This window comes from Micromys minutus (genome assembly GCF_963924665.1).
Source record: "Micromys minutus genome assembly, chromosome: 13".
In the NCBI taxonomy this organism is placed as follows: Eukaryota; Metazoa; Chordata; class Mammalia; order Rodentia; family Muridae; genus Micromys; species Micromys minutus.
The window spans coordinates 9635833-9656190 of NC_137982.1; the positions used below are offsets into that span (position 1 = coordinate 9635833).

Genomic DNA, 20358 nt, shown 5'->3' on the forward strand with positions numbered 1-20358 from the left:
TGACAAATGATAGATGTAGAAGGGCCCAGATAACTGAGGGGTGGTGCCCCCTATGCCTAAAATCCAGGCTGAGAAACTGATGTAGAGCAAGCCACTAAGCAACATTCATCCATGGATTCTGCTTCAGTTCCTGCCTCCAGATTCCTGCCCTGACTTCCTTTGATTATAGACTGTGGTGTGGATGTGTAAGGTGAAATAAACTCTTTCCTTCTCAGGTTGCTTTTGATCTTGATGTTTTATTATAGTAATGAAACCCTAATTAATGTGGGGAATGAGGCTGGTGCAGATGGTTGGGGCAAAGGAAACAGGAGAGAGAGAGAGAACACACAGAAGCAGGCATAAATGGAAGAACAGAGAGCTGAAAATGGGGCTGGAAAAACAAGAGGGATCCAGGGTAACAAAACAGGATGCCAGGAATTGTTATGAGGACAGGAAGCCAGGAGGCAGCTGAACTAAGCTAGGGCTTCCATCTGACATGATTTTTGTGGGGCACTTGTGACGTCCAGTGGATTCATATGAGTTGGATTACCATGGACAAAAAGGTTAGGACTAACTAGTAAGGGCAAGAAAATAAATAGTACTTGGCCTAGTGCACTGAGAGAGAGAGAGAGAGAGAGAGAGAGAGAGAGAGAGAGAGAGAGAGAGAGAGAGAGAGAGAGAGAGAGGGAGAGAGGGAGAGAGAGAGAGAGAGAATTGTGCACATACTCAAAGAGAGAGGGGGGAAGGAGGGAGGGAGGGAAGGAAGGAAGGAGGGAAGGAGAGAGGGAGAAAGGGAGGGAGGGAGAGAGAGAGAGAGAGAGAGAGAGAGAGAGAGAGAGAGAGAGAGAGGGAGGGAGGGAGAGAGAGGGAGAGAGAGAATATATGTCTGTGCAGAAAGAGAATTTGGGAGTTGTCACTACTGTGACAAGAGCTAAGTGAAGTGATCTGGCCCTTTCCCTGGAGGAAACGTGTGGAAGCCCCGAGGACAGACCCAAGGGAGGCAACTGTAGGACCCAGTTCTTCCACTGAGAAAAATCCTAGGACTTGTCAGGAAGCACACTGAGTTCAGCACAAACTTGTGTGATATGGACCAGAATGGGAGTTTGTCAGGTATCAGTATGGAGGAGGAGCTGTATATTCATACACAGATGTAAATATAAATCTGTGTGGATCCATGTGCATGTGCACAAACACACGTTTCTCAGCCAAAGACCTAGAACAGTGGTTCTCTATCTGTGGGCGAAGACGCTTTGAGGGGGGGCTGAACGACTCTTCCACAGGGGTCACCTAAGACCATTGGAAAACATATAGCAAATTGTACAGTTATGAAATAGCAATAAAAGCATTGTATGGTTGGGGTCACCATACAAGAGGAACTGTAAAGAAGGGCACAGCATTAGGAAGGTTGAGAACCACTGGCCTAGAGGCAAGGGCACTTGCAAGTAGCACACACACTTAGAGCCCTTGCTTTGGTTTCTTGTACATTGATCTGTAAGAAGCAGGTTCCTGGGGCCATGGCTGACTTTAGACTGGACTGGAAAGACAGAAACACTTTGTATCAGAAAACAAGGACACCCTCACAGAACGACAGAACCAGGACAGAAGGGCTTAGACTTTGGTTTGATAGGGCTCCCACTGACTAAATATGGGACAATCTAAACATCTAAGAAATGATGCAGTAGCCAGGTGCAGTGGTACACACCTATGATACCAACATTCAAGAGGTTGAGACAGGAGGACTGAGAATTTAAAACCTGCCTGAGCTACATAGCTAGACTCTGTTTCAGGGAGGAAAAGAGGTTAACAAATGAGAACCTACTGGTTCATACTGACGCAATATATACATAGGATGAGAGGAAGGCCTTCTCACCATCAAATGCCAACCCATAAATACTGAAGGAATGACAGTAACAAAGGTCAGTAGATGCCAACCCTTGTGAGTGGAGATCAGGGACTGTCGAGGGACAGGTCACTCTCAGTGCACGGCCATGTGGAAGGGAAAACAGTGGCTTCACAAATTTACCCAGGGAATCTGAGCTAACCTCAATGCTGAGTTGTGACAGCCCATGGTACTGAGATGCAAGACAGGACCTTCACCATCCAACTTGCCTCAGGCTGAGCAAGGTGATGGGGCTTCAATCAAACCTGATTTCCTGCCAAGTCTGTAATGTGCATATAAGGTTATTATGTCTACCTGAGGGCTGACATCCAATTTTTAATAGGAATTATCTCAAACACAAGATTTCTTAATTATAAAGTATATATCTCTGGGGCATCACAGATGACACCAGTTTGTGTACCTGGGAGTGTGGTTCTCTGCTGTGTCCCAGCTGGGTTGGCTGAATAAGAACCACAGGGCCACCATGTAGAGTGAAGGCCTACAGTCCTGGCTCTGTGCTCTCCACACCAACCAAATTGTCACCTCTGACATATGTGTGAATGGCCCCAAGCATGACCATCTAGTCCAGCCATGATGAACACCCTGGAAGAACCACTGTTGACCCACAGACCCCTGACTTGTGGTAGCTGGATGCTAGCTCAAGCTCTAAGTCTTAGGCGGCAATGATAAGGCAAAGAATCTAACAGGGAGCTACATCTTAGAAGGAAAAATTCACATAGAATTTTTCCAGACACTTTTGTATTTTTACATTGCTCACAGAGCCTCTGCATATGGGGATGGTCATTCCCGTAAGATGCAAGGATTCAGGAGAATGTGTAACATGAACATCCAAAATGCTGGCTGTGAATCTCATCTCTATACAAGAACAAAGCCTGGAAGCTTTCTGGACTAGCTACTGGGAGGGGCCGTCTCAATCCCCCTCTCATCCCAGCTCCATCAGTTTGGCTCCATGACAGCTACATCCTAAGCTCCTACAACAGTGCTTGGCACAGGCCAGCTAAGTAGGCAACAGTGAACAGAGGCTTGTCCATTGTGGGTGGTGCTTGTGAGTGGGGCCAACTGTCTATGTCCTGTGTGAGTGGCAGGGTTTTCTAGATCACTGATTGGCCAAGTGCTTATGTATGGACTTTTAACATGGCTGCTGTCTGAAGCCTTCCTGGCTCCCCTTGCCTGGGAGAAGACAAGAGGGTATCTCTGGGCTTTAACATTTTCAAAGCCCTTGGGTAATTACAGTGCAGCCTGGCTTGAGAAGTCCTAGGATCCATCTGAAATGCTCCATCCCACGTGAACACCACCACAAAGAGTAAACACACTTTGGTGTCAGCTCCTCAGCTTCCACACACAGAGGCATCTCAAGTCTGGACAGCAAACAACAGGCATAGTAGCCTTGGGCTTGTGTCCTGCTCTTGTTTTCTAGAATGAAGAGGCAGGCAGGGAGGGAGTCTCAGATCCTCTGCCAGGGCAGTAGAAGACATATTTATCTGTATCAGCACAGCCCTGGGTATCCAGTTACACACCCTGCTTACAGATGTGGGAAAGGGGCTGTTATTTGACATATTTTGCCTATAGGAGGGAGTGAGGGGCTTGTTATGGCCACAGAGCTGCTCAGAGGCCTTAGTCCACTGGTGTCCTCTTGAATGAAGGATGAGATAGGAACACATCTCCAGGTGACATCAAGCAAGTCCTCAGACAGCAGAGAGCTGGACATGTTTGAGAAGAGTGGACTTTCACTCCAGGGATGAAGATGCTAGGAGAACCATGGTAACATGCCATGGCTGTCTCCAGGGGGGCATCCTTCATGGCCACCAGAATCTCAAGTGCAGGTCTTGCTGTCCCACTCCTTTACCTGAAGACTGTTGCTCTTTCCTAAAAGCTCACAGGCCCTGGCACACGTCTCCCTGTCCTTCAGCACCCAGACACACCAACCTGCTCAGCATATCTGACTGCTGAGTCATGTGTCCTTGTCTCCCTGTCCATATATACCTGAAACCCACAGAACAGTGATGCCTCCTGCTCATCACACTCACTCAGTGGCCTTTACTGTAAGCATCTGCCTGATACCCTGATTACTGGCCCTTTGAGCTATGGGGCTGTCATCACAAGGTCATGAAGGAAGGTACAGAAATCAATTCTGCTTCATAATAGTTTTTTTTTTTTTAAGATTCTGTGACAAAGGGGCAATCCTATTTCTTTATATGCACATCTGTGTACATGTATACCCATGTGTGTAGAGGCCAGAGGTCAATCTTAGGTGTCAGTCGACAAGGACACTCTGATTTTTTAAAGCAGGATCTCTCAATGGCTAGGTACACCCCATGCCTCCACCTCCCCAGCACTACGGTTACAAGCTTTTGCCACATTTGGCTTTTACCATTTATATGGGTTCTGGGGTTTGTACTCAGGCCCAAACCTTTGAAAGATAAGCACTTTACCCATCTCCCCAACCAAAGTCAATGCCTTTTACTTTGATTCTGTGACCAGCCTGTGAACAGCACACACTAGAAAGGTATAGAGTTTCAAATTCTATTTAAAATTGAAGAGACTACCTACAGGTCAAAACACAACAACAACAACAACAACAGACCCCAGAGGTGTCATCTAACACCAAGATCTTGCTTTCCTCTACTAAGTGGAACCGAGTCCTACCCAGGGCCACACTGGGTACTGCTGACCACTCCCAGTGTGGGCACGAAAGGGTGAAAGACCTGAGCACTAACTGTGGCCAGAGAAGGGGCACCTCGCCCACAGAGCTGTGTGTCCTGATGAACAGTACAGTAAGTCACAGCCACCCTTCCCACATGGTAAGCTCTCTGAGTCCGGTGACAGGATGAAAGAGCAGCCTGAGACTGAACCAGTGACTGAGGTGACACCCACTGTGATCTGCAAACATCTGTGTGTGTTGCTGTCTATCAAGTTGCTCTGTCTGTGAAGTATGAGCCAAGAGCTACCCAGGTTTAATATTAACCCTTAAAGAGCACCACACACACACACACACACACACACACACACACACACACACACATACACACACACACTTCCTCCCTCTGAGGCTACCTCCTGTTTCTGAATCTACCCATTGCACATGTTCCCTGTCACCTGACAGCACAAGGGACTGTGGTCATCCACCCTGACACCCTCCACCCCCAGCAAACAATTCAGCCACTTCAGCCAGAAGTCAACCCTCAGCTCTGAGGTTTAATAACAGCATCTGCGGATGAACTTTTGCAGGCAGCACAGTTGAAAACCCGAGCACAGAGATGACAAGGGATCCTCACACAAGGTTCTTTGAACTCTCCAGGATAATAAGCACTTGCTCTCCTTTACAATGGGCACATAAAAGAGAAATCCAAATAATAATTGCTGTAATTATCTTGCAAAATATGCAGAGATTAATGGTGATTATGAAAATCTGTCTAATTGTTCTCTGAAGTCATTGCTGATCAAGTGGTATCCTGGAAAGGCCGCTGCCAAGGAACTTTTGACACTGAACCGCAGGTGGGCATGGGAGTGTGTCACTGTGCCTTTCTCCCCACAAAATCTTACCCTGTGTTTATGAAATTCGTTCCCATCTCTCCCAACCCCCTGGCCCACATTTTAGCTCTTCACACCGGTGCCCTGAGAAGGCTTCCAAGACATCCTTAATGGGCTGCTTGGTGTCATTGTGGTTCAAAGCCCCAAGTTCAACTTGTTATTTATTCAAATAATTAATTACTCTTGTACCCATCGAGCAGTTTGTCATGACACATTAATGACTTGATAGACTTCCATGAACTGGTGAACACAGAACAGCAGAGCGTTTTTATCGTCATTTAATTTTAAAACGATCCTGTGTGAAATTATCTCGTCGTGAGTGATGGGCACATAAAGAACCGACTCAGCAAAGCCCCTTTTGGATCATTGCTTTATTAATGGGTAACGTCAGGGGAATGAAAAATGCTAACATTGTCATATTCTGCTGCTTGGTGGAGACGGATGGCGGGAAAGTGGGTGAGGGTTCTGCTCGCTCACTGCCACGAGTGGGCCTCCCCCACACACACAGTCAGAACACCCACGTACCCACTCTCGCCAGGCACGCCCTTTTTTTTTTTTTGAGCATACAGTTCTTGTGTGGTCTCTTTTTTTCTTAAACTTGGGTTTTCCATGAGTGATATAAAAGCAGTCTCACGAAAACATTCCGCTTTATTGCTTTGAACGTTAAACGTTATTAATCCAATAGAAGAACGTTAAAGATATTGCTGTCACCTTTAAATGTGAAATAATATTAGGAGCTTAAAAATGCTGGGTTAGGAGAAAAGATGTTCTTTCTTAGTCACTTTCAAGGCTTCAGATACCCATGCTGGGTTGATGATAAACTCCTGTTTCTACACTGATCACAGCACAGCGTCTCTGTAAGAGAGATGCCCTGGTTAGCTCCTTTTGTCTCTCACAGCCTGAAAATCCTCTTTCTTGTTTTAATTGCAAACTTGGGAGTCTTTACTGTGACTTCCCACAATGCCACCCAAAGGCCAGAGGATACGGCAGGTGATCACCTGAAAGCCAACACTAGCCTGTGGGATTGCCAGGCTGCTCTGACAGCTGCAGGGCTGCCCTCAAGGGACCACAGCAAGGGACAGGGAGCCAGGTGCTATTCTGAGCCGGCTAGATGAAAGGAAATGCCTGGTTTGTCTTACAAGCTTCCTGTTTCAGCTTTGGCTTAGCCAGGAATAGCTTCACCACCTGCTTGGATGTCCAGTGCAGGAACCTGGGAACAAAAGGGCCTTCTTCCTTTCTGTCCAACATACTAGCCGCCAGAGGTTAGACTCTCCAAGAAGATGGTGGCAGAGGCTTCTGACCTCCTAGCCATCTATATAGGGGCTTCCTGTGTACTTGCTGTTAATCATTAAGAAAGTCCCGTGATGTATGCACCAAGGTCTATTACCTGGATGGTGCTCACACCCTCCTACTGACTGCACTTGAGTGAAGAGCACAGCAGTAACGTGGAGGCTTGGGCATGACACAGCAAATGGAGACGAGCCAGGAGCAAAGTGTACATAGGGCACACACTGGGGCAGAGTAGAGCAAAGTCATGGCTTGCAGGATTGCTGGGTGGAGCAGAACCCAATTTACAGGCCATGGATATATAATACAATTACCTAGGGGACCCCCTTAGGGACCACTGAGAGACAGGCATGCATTCCTGAGTTATGTGAGACCACAGATGCCGCAGGTTGTGGGAAAAGAGTTCCAAATTCAAAGTCCAAGGCAAGTATCCCAACCACAGGAGGGACAGCCTCTCAGTAACGCTAGTCCATGCAGCAGTGAGTCTGGAATAAGCTGGGCCTGCAGCAGGTTCCTCCAGAGAGCAGCTTTACTCTTCCATGGTGGTAGAGCAAGGGACTTCAATCCTCAGGACAAGTGGCACTATTTTGTCAGAGGCTGCTCTCCAGATGACAGTGTTTGGTGCAAGTGAACTTGGCCATCCTTACTGCTTTAAAGATGGAGTTTCAACAGCTGACCCCAGATCTGAGAAACATGGTTACCTCTGAAGTGTGTCAGAAGGCATAGCCCTCTGATCATTAAACATGCAACCCTCAGCCCTGAACCTCAAACTTCACAGAAGCTTCCAGGCGTGCCTGCACCCGGGCTCCCAACGGCAGCAGGTCCCTGAAGTGTCTCTGTTACCTGGTGAGGATGGGTCAGCCCTGCCAGCTGGTGAAACTGTGGCCTTTGTAACCAGGCACAGTACTTAGTGAGGAGATAGAATCAGCCAGGCTCTGGACACCTCTGACAAATACAAACCAGGGTGTGAGAGACACTGGTTCCTGAGTATAGCCAATACTGACAGATTACCCAGCCTCCGTTACATGGTCAGTCTCTCGGGTCTGGGCCTCTGAAATTTCAGTATAAAAAGACCCCAGAAAGGACCCAGGTCTGCTCTTAGGCACTGTGGTTTTAATGCCAGGGGCTTCTATGGCTTATTACTTTCCCCAGTAGGGGGAAAACATTAATAAATGCAGACACCTTGTGAATGACTCTTCTGGAATCCAGACAGAGTTTTATTTTTGGTTTTTTTTCCCCTCCCTCTCTGTATAACTGAGCTCTTCGTAGTCTGAGGTTGAGGAACGTGACACTTCCAACTGGGACTGGAGGCTTTGGTTTCTTCTGTGCTTCTGTGGGAAATCACTTGCAGCCACTTGAAAACCTTCCCTGGTGTTTTTAAAGAGCGCTTTGGTCAGAACAAAGTGAAAGAACACATTTCTGTACACCCTTCCAGCTTAGAAGGTTCCACGCAGATGACACCTCATCAAGAGAGCCCTCAAAAGCCAAGGAGGATGACTGCTTAGCGGGAGATAAGCAAGACCCCAGGGGAGACCCCAGAAACCCCAGTGGGAAGTGAGCTATGCTCCAAAACACTTTCTTAAAAGCCCCAGGGAAAGCAGAACATGGTGCCAATCAAGGAGGAGGAGAAACCCTGCAGGAGCCGGGATTGGAGCAGAGTCGGAGGTGATGGCGTTTCCCAGACGCTGTATATCTGGCACCTCCGGATACTTCAAGGATTCCGCTGGTCCCTGGGCTCCAGTGAGATCAACCCTCCCCGTCCCAGCTTTGCTATAATGACATCTGCCATAGAGGCATTTGTGGAGTTACTTTGTGCACCCAGGAGGTAGTAAGAGAACCAGGTGCAGAATGTGGGTCTCCTGATGGCTACATAACCGTTTATTGGGCCAGTGGAAAAACTGTGTCAGCTAAGGCTTGGCAGAGACTCCGGAGCGCAATATCAAGGCACTAGCCTGGAGAGGGAGCCAGGCTTGGGGCTCAGGGATATGGGACAACAGCCATTCAGAAAGGCTTACAGCTCAGGGATTTGGGATGACAGCCATTCACTTTCTGTTCCATCTTTCTTATGAACTGTCCCCAAATTGTCTTTTGACAGACACACGTGGAAAGCAGCAGGTTTTGCTTATCTTGACTGAGTCCTGGTGGAGTTCCGGCTAGCCTGTGATGGCAGCTCTCCGATTCCATGAAGGCTGTTGGACAAGCACCAAGCTGTGGTCTCACTTGTGTTCAGAGCTGAGGAAAGCACCGCTGGCTACAAGACAGGGCACCACTCCACCCACACACAGTTCCTCTAGGAGGAGACACATGGAGCAGTGCTTCCATGGCTGTTGGAGCTCTCAATCTTATGAGCAGGACACAATGTAGGAAAGACAGAAGGACAGGATGTGTGTCCTTACATTAAACACATGGCTCTGAGATGCTAAGTGCCATGGTAGAATGTTCTGCTGATGACAATCTAGACAGTGGAGACCTGAATTTGTCATTCTACAAAGATGCACTGGGATTCTGCACAAAGGGTGCTCACTGGCCAGTGTGTGAGCCTTTCTGACATTCTGCCCCAGAACCTATAGGGAGTTGGAGACAGAAGACACTTCAGAGTCTCAACAGCCAGCTATGCTGGGGTACCCAGTAGGAAAGTCACAAAGAGACCTTGTTTCAAAATAAGGTTGAAGGCAAGGACCAGTAATTGTGGTTGCCCTCTGACCTCCACACATGACATAGCATGTACACATACACAGACGCTGTCAAAGGGCCAATAGTTACTGATACTGATGAGGTGAGGAGATCTCCAGGGCTTAAGAACAAGGAGGGATTAGGGTGGACGGGGTGATGAATGGGGTGAGGTGGGGGAGACCGGACTGCTGTTTGTACTTCTGTGAGGGACAGGAGCTTATGGTATGGGGACGCCACAGACGACTAAGGACACCATAGAGGACATTCTCAGTGGTGGTGCAGGCCCTGGCAGTGTGGCACTGGAGAAGCACTTCCTGTCCTTAGAAGTGACAGGCCTGTGCCCTGTGCTTCCAAGCTCACGATGGCTACAGTGTGACCATTTCTTTCCCACCTGGCTTGCAGCAGTCCAGTCCACCCGCCCAGGCCTACCCTTTGAACACTCTAGACAGGAAGCAGGGGCGGGGGGAGGGTAAGTTAGTAAAAACCCCAGCCAAGTACACTGTCAGCTTGTTAAAAAAAAGTCAATTCATTTTTATATAAAGAAATCTCAGTTAAAATTATTAACAATGATGTCACCTCTTGAGGAATTCCTTTTAGCGAAAATTTATTTAAATAACTTGATAAATGACGTCATCTTTTACTTACTGAATCATTCACTCTCAAGTTCACCAATGACTGTGTTGTTCTGGCATTGCTAAGTTTTGTGAAAAATGTGTACTATAGTGTTTTGTTTTGTTTTTTAAATATTACAATCTGGGGACATCTGAGATGACATTTTGTACTTTGTAGTCAACTATAAGCAGTATTTGGGATTCAGGATGCTCTGTAGGGGTTAAAAGGAGGCTCAACCCCACCACAAATGTTCCCTTGCTCTTGCACTGGAGTGACGGCTGAGTTCTAAGTCATCTCACACGGGTGTTAGGACTTGAACCCCAGCCCACCGCAAGAACAGCAGGCATTTGTAATTGCTGAGCCATCTCTGCAACCCCTGTCCTACTCTTAGTGGACATCTCCTGGTCAAGACTAGAGACCTCTCTGTCCCCTGGACCACTGTGCACCAGTCTTGAGACAGCTTCACTAGGGTGGCAGAGGAGCTGTCACCAGTGCCCAGACAGGGAAAATGCCCACTTGCCGCATTCATTCCTAGCCGAATAAAACTTGGCACCTGAAGGCAAGAGGTGGTGAGGACCCACCACAGGAGGGGACGCCTGGCACAGCCGGAGTGTGAGGCTGCCATTTGCTTCACAGGAGGCAGCCTTCAGGCAAATTTTGCCCTCAGATGTGTGTAAAACCTCTGGAATCTCACTGGAAAAACTATTTCTAGAGTGATCTTTGAAGTCTAAAAATGGAAGCAGAAAGGCTGTTTCTCAGTCTGGAAAGCTGGGCTGAAGCTCTGTAATAGTAGACAGGGGCCCTGTGCGGTGTGGGGTCTCTCAGCCCTGTCCCTGTTAGGTCCTTCTGATTGCTTTATGCACCCCCCTTTCCTCTCCCTTTCTTCTCTGTCCTATCAGGGCTTGAGAACCTTTGCTGGGCTGGGAAGAAAGGCTGGACAGTATGGAGACAATGCACACAGTAGGGCTATAGGCATGTAGCATGTATACTTATGCATGTATGTTGTGTTCACACGAGAGAAGTGGTTCTGAGACTAGCCTAGCAGGTGAGTATAGGTCAAGCATGTGGTCAGAGGGCGGTGGCTTGGCCACATTGACTCCTCCATAGTCCAAGTGGGCAGGCAGGGTATCATCTGTGAAATTTCTAATTTCAGAAGTAAAAATTAAACTCTAAACTTTAGCTAGGCCTGGGAGGTAGGGACAAGAGGCTCTCTGTGAGTTCAAAGGCAGCTTGGTCTACACAGTGGGTTCCAGGCCTGATAGGACTATATAGAGAGACCCTATCTCAAAATCACACCCCCCCCCAACACACCAAGTCACACCACCTCACACCAAACCCAAACTCTAAACTTTATAACAGGGGCAGGACAGTGACCAGCACTTCCAAGCTCCTGGGATCCCATTCTGCCTGTGCCAGGCCCTGGCTCACACCACCCCCTTGAAACCTTTGTTCACATCAATCCCTTCAGCAGGATTGGCCCAGGTGCTCATGGGAGATGGCATTTTCCTGAGGGCAACATGACAGAGGTGGGAGACAATGTTCAACAAAGCATCCTCAACCCAACTAAGGGGCGCGTCCGTCTCTTCCTTGTGGATGTCACGGTCAACAGCACTTCAGTGTGCCACCTAACTGGTCAGGATGAGGACATGGCTTGGGTGCCACTTCTCTTGCTCGATGGGGTGACCTGAAGCTCCTGGACACATGGCTTGTCTGAGGTGGAACGCAGGCCCACGGCACTCTTAAGGCCACCTGTCCCTAAGAAGGGCTTTGTTCCAGAATGGCCGGTAAGAAAGCATCAAGCTGCCAAGCCTTTCTTACAGCAGTTAGCAATTATCCTTGCACTTCCTTCTTGAGGCTCCACATTCAGCCAGCCCCAAACACCCCAAACCCTTCAGATCACCCTGCCCTACCTGTCAGTGAGATCAAAGGTGGATGTTCTAGGCGGTGGGACACTTAGCTGCGAGCAGAGGCTGGACACCTGCTTTCTTTTCCCACATCTGGGATAACTCGCCCATCTCCAGACGCTATGGTCCAGGCTTTGACCACAGAACTTTGACTGGAAACATAGCTCTGTGTTCCTAGGTCAATCTGGGTTGCCATAACCCTGCCGTGCCTGGTGCCAAACACTGCCAGCCTTAGCTTAAGCTAAGGCAGGGACAGGGTCCCCAGGGCAGTGTTGTGCACATTTGCTTTGTATGTCCCAGAATCCAGCAGTAGCCCATGGATAACAGAGCCTCTGGATTTAGTAAAGGGGATGATCATCACACCAAAACACAGCAACTACGCCTTTCCCATTATTTAATGGGAAAATTCTGTGTGGCTACACACACATGTGCCTGCCTATGTGCACACCTGTAGCCTGAGGCGTGTACCCCTGTCTACATGGGTGCGCTTTGTCACGCCTGTATTTTCCCTTTTCCTATCAGTAGGAGAAAGGGAAGGGGCACAGGCTTGCCATTGTCTCTTCTGGCTTGTAAGCAGGCTCTGACCCCCCATCCTCCCCTCCCCTGGGTCCTGCCTTGCTCTCCACTCCTTTGCAGGGGTGTCTCCATCTAAGGCCGCCCAGGTTCCTGATCCCCACATGGAGAAAAGCTGCCTGGTACCAGCAGAGTCCCAGCTCGGGGGAGAAAGTGCTTCATCGTAGGGCTTGCTACCTAACGGGGGCACGCAGGGCAGACTAATTCTGTGCCTCCCAGGGGCTCAGCAGCACAGATGCCTTCACTTACACCACGTAGTGGAGTGTAGTTAGTAGACACTGGGCTAATATGGAAAGCTGCGTGACCATGTGAAAGTCAACCAGACTCTCTGAGCCTTAGCTTGCACATCACAGACTGGGATTAATGATGCCCCTGCCTCTTAGCATTACTGCGTGATGAGCAGGGATGAGTGTGGCACTGGTGACAGGCTAGCATTCCAAACACCTATACATGCGGCCGCTATTGTTAGTGTTTATTTCTAGAATAGGAGAGAAATAATCAGTGCCCGTTCCATCTCATGTAAGGCAGAGTCCTGTAGACAACTCTCATACCAGGAGGGTGATGCTGAGAACATGAACAGGCTGCAGGCTGCTCCCATGAGCAGCAGAGCAGCTCCTGCAGGGACAGAAGCACCTGTCACCCTTCCAGGCTGTTCAGAGGGTTACATGAACATGACAGCAGAGTTCTCTAAACACTCAGCTGCTGGGCACACAAAGGCTGCAGGAGCCAGTGATTCACGGGGCACACTAGAAGCAGAAAAAAAGGCATTCTTGAGGAGGCACAATGAATGGAAGGCATTGTCTTGATTTGCTGTGTGACCTTGGAGAAGTCACCAACCTCTCTGAATCTCTGTTTCTCATTTGTAAGATGGGGAATGACAGGAGGGATAAGGGAGTCCACCCATGAAGGTGGCTTAGTTCTGTAAACAGGAACAAGTCACTTGCTTCTCTACTGAAAGGCCAACCAGGAGGACAAAAACCAGCTTCATGACACACAGTTGCCCACGAACACAGAGACTCTAGGTACTTACTGGGCCCAGGAGAGCCCTGTCCAGCCTGAGAAACATGGAGGCCGCTGGCAGGAGAGGGAGAAGTGGCTACATTAGCCTAGACTATCCTTCTGAGACATGGAATGGCATTTTACTGCCATGCTAACAACAGGAAGCCAGGTGGCCATGCCTGTGATAGAGGAAGCACTAAGGGGACTCTGCAGACATCTGGGCTGTGTGCCTGTGGCCAGGGAGACTACTCAATGATTTGGCTGGAGCAGTGCTGAGTGCACCCAAACCCAAGAGCCATGCAGGGGTGGCCCATGTGGACTAGGCTGGGTCCAGGGGTGCCTCAGTCACTGTGATGTGAACAGAAGCCTCTGTGTCACCAGAGAGTGGGGCTTACAGGGAAGCATGGCCAAGGACCAATGTCCTGGGAGACATGAAGAGCTGTGTGCCACAAGAACTTCAGAGACAGAGTTGTTTAGTAACGTAGCTGTCAAGAGGCAAAGAGACTGTACAGGGTGGACAGGGCGGACACATAGCATCACTGTCCTGCTGGAACGTGGGAAGGAGGGGACAGCTGTGGCAGGCCTTGGAGGTGTTCCTGCCCTGGTTATCAAGGGGAAGCACATTCAGGAGTGGCCTGAGCAGAATGGCTTCCTGGGGACTGTGTCCTGTCCAGGAAAAATGGCAGCCTACCTAGGCATGAGGCCTCCAGGATGAGGGCAGAACCCCGAACCTCTGGGCCCTTAGCACTGTTTCCTTGGCCAAGACTGCCACAGATCCCAAGGCCAAGGTACTGGCTGGTTTTGTGTCAACTTGACACAAGCTGGAGTTATCACAGAGAAAGGAGCCTCATGAGGAAATGCCTCCATGAAATCCAGCTGTAAGGCATTTTCTCAACTAGTGATGAAGGAGGGAGGACCCAGCCCATTGTGGGTGGAGCCATCCCTGGGCTGGTAGACCTGGGTTCTATAAGGAAGCAGGCTGAGCAAGCCAGGGAAAGCAAGCCAGTAAGTAACATCCCTCCATCGCCTCTGCATCAGATTCTGTTTCCTGATCTGCTTGAGTTCCAGTCCTGACTTCCTCTGGTGATGAACAGCAATGTGGAAGTGTAAGCTGAATAAACCCTTTGCTCCCCAACTTGCTTCTTGGCCATGATGTTTGTGCAGAAATAGAAACGCTGACTAAGACAGCCACCAATGCTACCTGCTTCCTGATACACACAAACCTCACAGCCTAGATCAATCTGCACGGTGCTGATCCGTTATGTAAGATCTGGAGGCATGCTGGTATTATTTTTGGTACTTGAGGATAGCCTCAGCTACTCAGTAAGACCATGGTCTCCATCCATTCCTCCCCAAATAACTCTACAAAATACACATGAGAAAACTGGCCTAAGAAAAAATAGCAAAAAAAAAAAAAAAAAAAAAAAAAAAAAAATCAATAATTGTAAAAGAAATTGCAATTGTGTCCCTCCCTCAAAATCCTCCAGTGGGACCCACGTGTTTCCAAGACCAATCACTGCTTAGAGGGAAATTTTCTCTACTTCTAACCCCTGGGGCACAGATATTACAATATTTTAGAAATATTCTCATATTTGAAAAAAAAAAATCCCTAACCAGTCAGTCACTCAAAATGGTATTTTGATGAGCATCAAGCCTGAATCATTTCCATAAATGCTAGAATCACAACACAGACAGCAGCAGCCCAGAGCTAATGCACATTTGAAGAACATCACACCCACTAAAGCAAGATTTACTTCAGAATACAACAGAATCTAAATGCAGAATTATCAAAACAAAGTGATTCATCTCAATAAGCCAAATGAGAGAAAAAAAAACCCTCAATACTGTTTTAATAGAGTCTGACTTTTTAAAATATGAAATTTAAATTAGTGCCTGAATTTAAAAAGGGATCACTGTGTGTATCGGTGTACACGTGCATGTAGTATGTGTGTACTGTGTAGTGTGTGCTGTGTGTACTATGTGTGTAGGATGTGGTGTGTGTGTATAGTGTGTGTCTGTGTATGAAGTCATCCGTTAAAACTAATAGGCAAAGCAACAGAGTGAAGACCTTGGAGGCCTGTGACATAGACACTCCCTCTCTAGAAGGAAGGTCATGCTTCTGTAAACGTGACTATCCTTTCAGAATTGTAAATTCAATGGTTCTCAAACAAATCTAGATAGAGAGTATTTTTCTTAGAATTTCAAGTAACTTTAAATTTTAACTGAACTTTAGTAAATGAGCTAGAACTGCTAAGACCATTCTAAAAAACAGCCAGACAGGAAGTCAAAAACATGCTTCCTGGGCTGGAGAGACGCACAGTGGTTAAGGGCTCTTTCCTGCTTTTGCAGGGACCCACATCAGGCAGCTCATACAAGCTCCAACTTCCACTCCGAGGTACCTGGCGCCCTCTTCTGACTGCCAAGGGTACTGCACTCATTTGCACACACCCACACATACAGACAAACACATTTCTGTAAAGTCTTCAAACAAATGTACTTATTTGTAATAAATAAAAGTGCAATTGCCATTAGGCTATGTATCCAAGGCAACAGGACAGGGAGGGAGCCCCAGAACATACCACACAAGCTGTGATGGTCATTTTGGGACTGCCTTTCAGATGCACTGGTCAAAACAGAAATACAATGTCAGAATGACGCCGATGAGCCGTGCATTTCCACCCCACCATACGACTTTGAGGCAAATTTTAGATTTCAGAGATAAAAAAGTAATGGCAGTGCTAGGCTTTAGCAGGAGAAGGGAAGATTTTCTACACAAAGAACATGCAAACTGAAAAAGCAGTAATGACTGGTTCAGAAGGAGCCCGTCCTCAGGAGTCTGAGTCAGGCAGGGAATTGGGGGAGGGGCTGGGGAGGGTAACACTAGTTACGCAGGAAATACACGCTAACAAGAAGCTGCAATGCTATCTCTCAGACAGACATGGCTTTTAGACATTAAGAACTAGTTGTGAGGCCTTGGGGGGGGGGAGCCCACACAGTCCCCCTTTTGTGTATCTGTCAGCAACGCAAACTAATTCAGCTACTATGCCGGGTGGCTGATTATCATCCACACAAACGGTTAGAACCATTTTACCTACATATTCTCCTAAAAGAATAGCCAAAGTACAGGTGCTGACTCCCCATGGGCATACAAACCCAGGCTTAAGTTCTAGCTGCCTGCAAAGGTGAAGGTGACGGGTTTAGAAAGTCATCACAGCAGTCCAGAGACCACCGTGATTCCCTTCATGCAGCCATGATTTACATGACACCGTTATGCATGTTTACATTTCTCCTGACTGCAGATGGTGTCATGCGCCATCTGTGAATGCCTGGGTGCATGAGTTTTGAGAATGCATAGCTTCCTATAATAGGTGCGTATGTTTTATGGTAGTCAACAATCAAACAGATGATTATCTGCATGTATTTTACGGATTCATAACACACTTGACTTTTTCTTAACTTTCTATAGTTTTAAGGGCTTCGAGTGTCATCTGCAGAGGTTTCTCAAATCCTCACAAATCTCAAAAAAATAGCTTGCATATAGTTGGGCTGGCAAATGGGGAAGCTCAAACCAGCGATGTTCACAGATCCCAGACTCTGTGACAAGGAGTGGGCTGTGTGATGTCATCGCAAGCAGATACGTTGCTACAAGAAGGATCAAACTGTCCACATGTACAATGTAGGAGGTGCCACAGGTCAGGCTGGGTGACACCCAGAGTGGGTGTTATTTACAGCAGATATGAGAGGGCCAGGAACTGTCCCAGGGAGGGGAGCAGCCAGGAGTGAGTGAGTGAGCTTTTGGGGGTGACAGATATATTCTATGTCTTGCTTTTGGGAGTGGGCTGTCAAATATCTCTATATTCTTCAAGATCCACTGAGCTGTATGAATAAAAATAATGGATCGTATTGTATGTAAAACTGTACTCCAATAAATCAAATTAAAAATATCCAGAATGAACAACTACCTTTGCATATAAATGTCCAGGCTCTCCTCAAAAATAAAAATCAAGAAAGGATAGTCTTTAAAACATTGTTTTTTATGAGCAAAGAGATTATAAGTGACATTTAGTTTCTTCCCACACTTTCATGTATTGTTTTTCAACTTTTGTTTTTAGTAGTGAATATGAGACTTTTGTAATTCAGAAAGGAAATTATTCGAGTCTGGTTTTGATTTAACAAAGAGAAACAAAAATGAACAAAAATCTATCAATGAACCATCTGTCTGGCACAAGGCCTTGTATTTGGTTCTTTTGTTTCTTTTTTTTTTTTCAAAGAGATCAAATTTGGTTAATTTTTAAGTATGTGTGTTTGTTTTTTTTTTGTTTTGGTGTGTAGGTGTGTGCACATGAGCACAGTTACCCAAAGAGGCCAGAGGCACTAGGTCCCAGATTTATAAGCAGCTATAAGGGGCTGGGAACTGAACCTGGTCCTCTGTAAGAACAGTGTGCACCCATAACAGCCGAGCCTTTTCTTCGTCCCCACTGCGTTCCCTTCTTACAGGAGGGAAGGCCAAGCTCATGTCCAGCACACATCAGTTCCATCAATGCTGAGGGAGCCCATCATAAGTCCAGCACCTATGATGTCTGCTCTCAACAGGAGCTCTGAGCAGTGAGGGTGAGGACAGCTATCAGGAGGGCTGTCTGGTCCAAAAGCTTCATCTGCAGCTAGGAAAACAAACCCTGGAGAAATAAGCCTACCTTCTAAAGTTTGGAAGGTGAAGAAGACATGGGGGACTTAAATTTGGTTAATGTGAGCCTCTAACCTATGAAGTGGACCACTGGCCCAGATGCTCTGGTTCTGCTCACCTACCCACCCTGGAGGTCTGGCACTGTTTCATGTGTTGAGGGCAGTGTTTGGAAGCAGTGGGTCACTCCCTGGAGGTGTGCCTTGGAACCCCACCCTAATTTCCCTCCCATCTTCCTCTTGGCTTCCTGGCCACCTTGAGGTGAAAGCTGCCACCACCATGGCGCTCTGCCTCACGCCAGGCCACGGCAATGGAGCTTGCTAACTATAGAACTCAGAAGATCCTTCCATCTTTAAAACTGTTTCTCTTAGGCATTTGTCACAGTGACAGAGAAACTAACATCAGGACCCAGCTCCTGATGTGCTGAGGCAGATGGCGGAAAGCTCTGTAGATATTGTCAGTCAATGTTTTCCAGACCAGGAACCACTGTCTCAGACCCCGGACTCATGGTTTCCCCAGTTCAGTGACTTTGTATTTTTCTTACATATGAACCTCACTTTTAAAATCCAGAATGCCTAATATTAACGTGTGGTTCCACCACCCCAAGTTCAGTGTTCCCTCTTCCCTTACGAGTAGGGACTGTCCCCACCAGGGTCATGGCAGGATAGAGCCTCCTGCCCCACAGACCCTGGCTGTGCTGGGGGTCTCATCATGGCTCACAAGATGATGCAGGAGCCTCTGAATATAAAAACAGCCACAGCCAGGGGCTGCTCTCTCAGCTTGGGTCCCAGAGCCACCAACGTGTCATCTGAGTGACACATTCAGTGGAGTTTGCTAAGCCACATGAGCTGGGGCATTGTTTGTTACCGCAGCACACCCCAGCCAAGACTGATGAACACGCACATCTTAATCTTCCCAACAATGGTGCCCACTGTATGCTATATGGATGAAATACAAGATTTAAAAGGCGGAGAGCTGGGAGAACTGGTTCACACAAGTTTTTCTCTGACCTCCATAGGCCCTCCTGGTGTGAGCACGCGCCTTCAGCATGCACACACTCACACGGGTATGTGTGTACGCTAAGATTTTTTTTTCAAGTGTTTGTATCAGCTGTAAGAAAGATCTCAGATTCAGAACTGCTAAATATGTAGGCAAAGTACTTTTAAGAATCAAGAGGCATTGGGAGACATGGAGAAATCAAAGTCAGAGTCAGTTCCCTGAGCAGGTGGCTTCATTATGAAATCTCCCAGCCTTTAACTCCTGCTACAGCAAAATCCACAGACGGCCTGAATATAAAAGGTACTTACTGACTCCACCTCTAATTTAGACTCTGGCACAATGGGTTCCATTCAGGGATCTAGAACTTTCTGTCTGGATGCATCAAGCTCTAATCATTAATGGTCCACTTGTTTGGCTCAGGTAAATCACATTTGCATATGCAAATTATGTCTAAATATTCTGTACTATTAATGCTATCACTAATTACATAATAATAGTTACCAATTTCCACACAGATCAAACTTACAGTTTTGTAGCTATTAGGGAAATTGTGCTTTGTAATTAAGATAATCCTCATTTCCAGATGCTAATTAACTATATAATAATTAGTCTCATTCAGTAATGCAAATGAAGGATTTTCATCTTTATTGATAAAGGAGTAACTTCTTATCGGTTAAGGAGCGGTCTCCCAAGAAATCTTGCAGAGAAATGCTTTTTCCTCTAAGGTTAAAAGGTAAACCCTTTTTTATCAGCCTCATTTGCGAATGCAAATTAATCACATGGAAGATAAATGCGCTGGTCTTCTATCGGGACAGAACGTATAGCTTACCGGGTTTCCTGCTACAAATACAGATAAACAGAAGTGCTGCTCGGCCACAGACTGTGCCTCAGTCATCCCTGCTTTTGTTCCCGCTCAGGCGACTGGAGGGACCTAGAAACAGCGGTGACTTATGTTCTGGCCACAGTGGAAACAGGGGAGCAGAGAATCTTGTGAGTAAATACACAGGCAAAAAAAGAACCACATTTGCTTGGATTATTAAGTTCTCTGTGCTGCAGCGGAACACAGACTGGCACCTCCCATCGTGACTAATGAGAGAGGCCTGGGCGAGAGCAGAAGGCTGACAGCCAGCGAGGCCTCGTTGGCAGGCCCCAACCAGGGCCTCGCTGCATTCATCATCCGCTAAACCAATCCACCAATTCCGCACCACCATTTGTCATTA

At 47.4% G+C, this 20358-nt stretch overlaps 1 protein-coding gene across 1 annotated transcript in view; it reads right to left on the bottom strand.

Annotated features, from left to right (window-relative positions):
• MVB12B (multivesicular body subunit 12B) overlaps positions 1–20358 on the bottom strand; it is a 151214-nt gene that overhangs the window by 35579 nt on the left and 95277 nt on the right. The gene's annotated exons all lie outside the window — the stretch shown is intronic.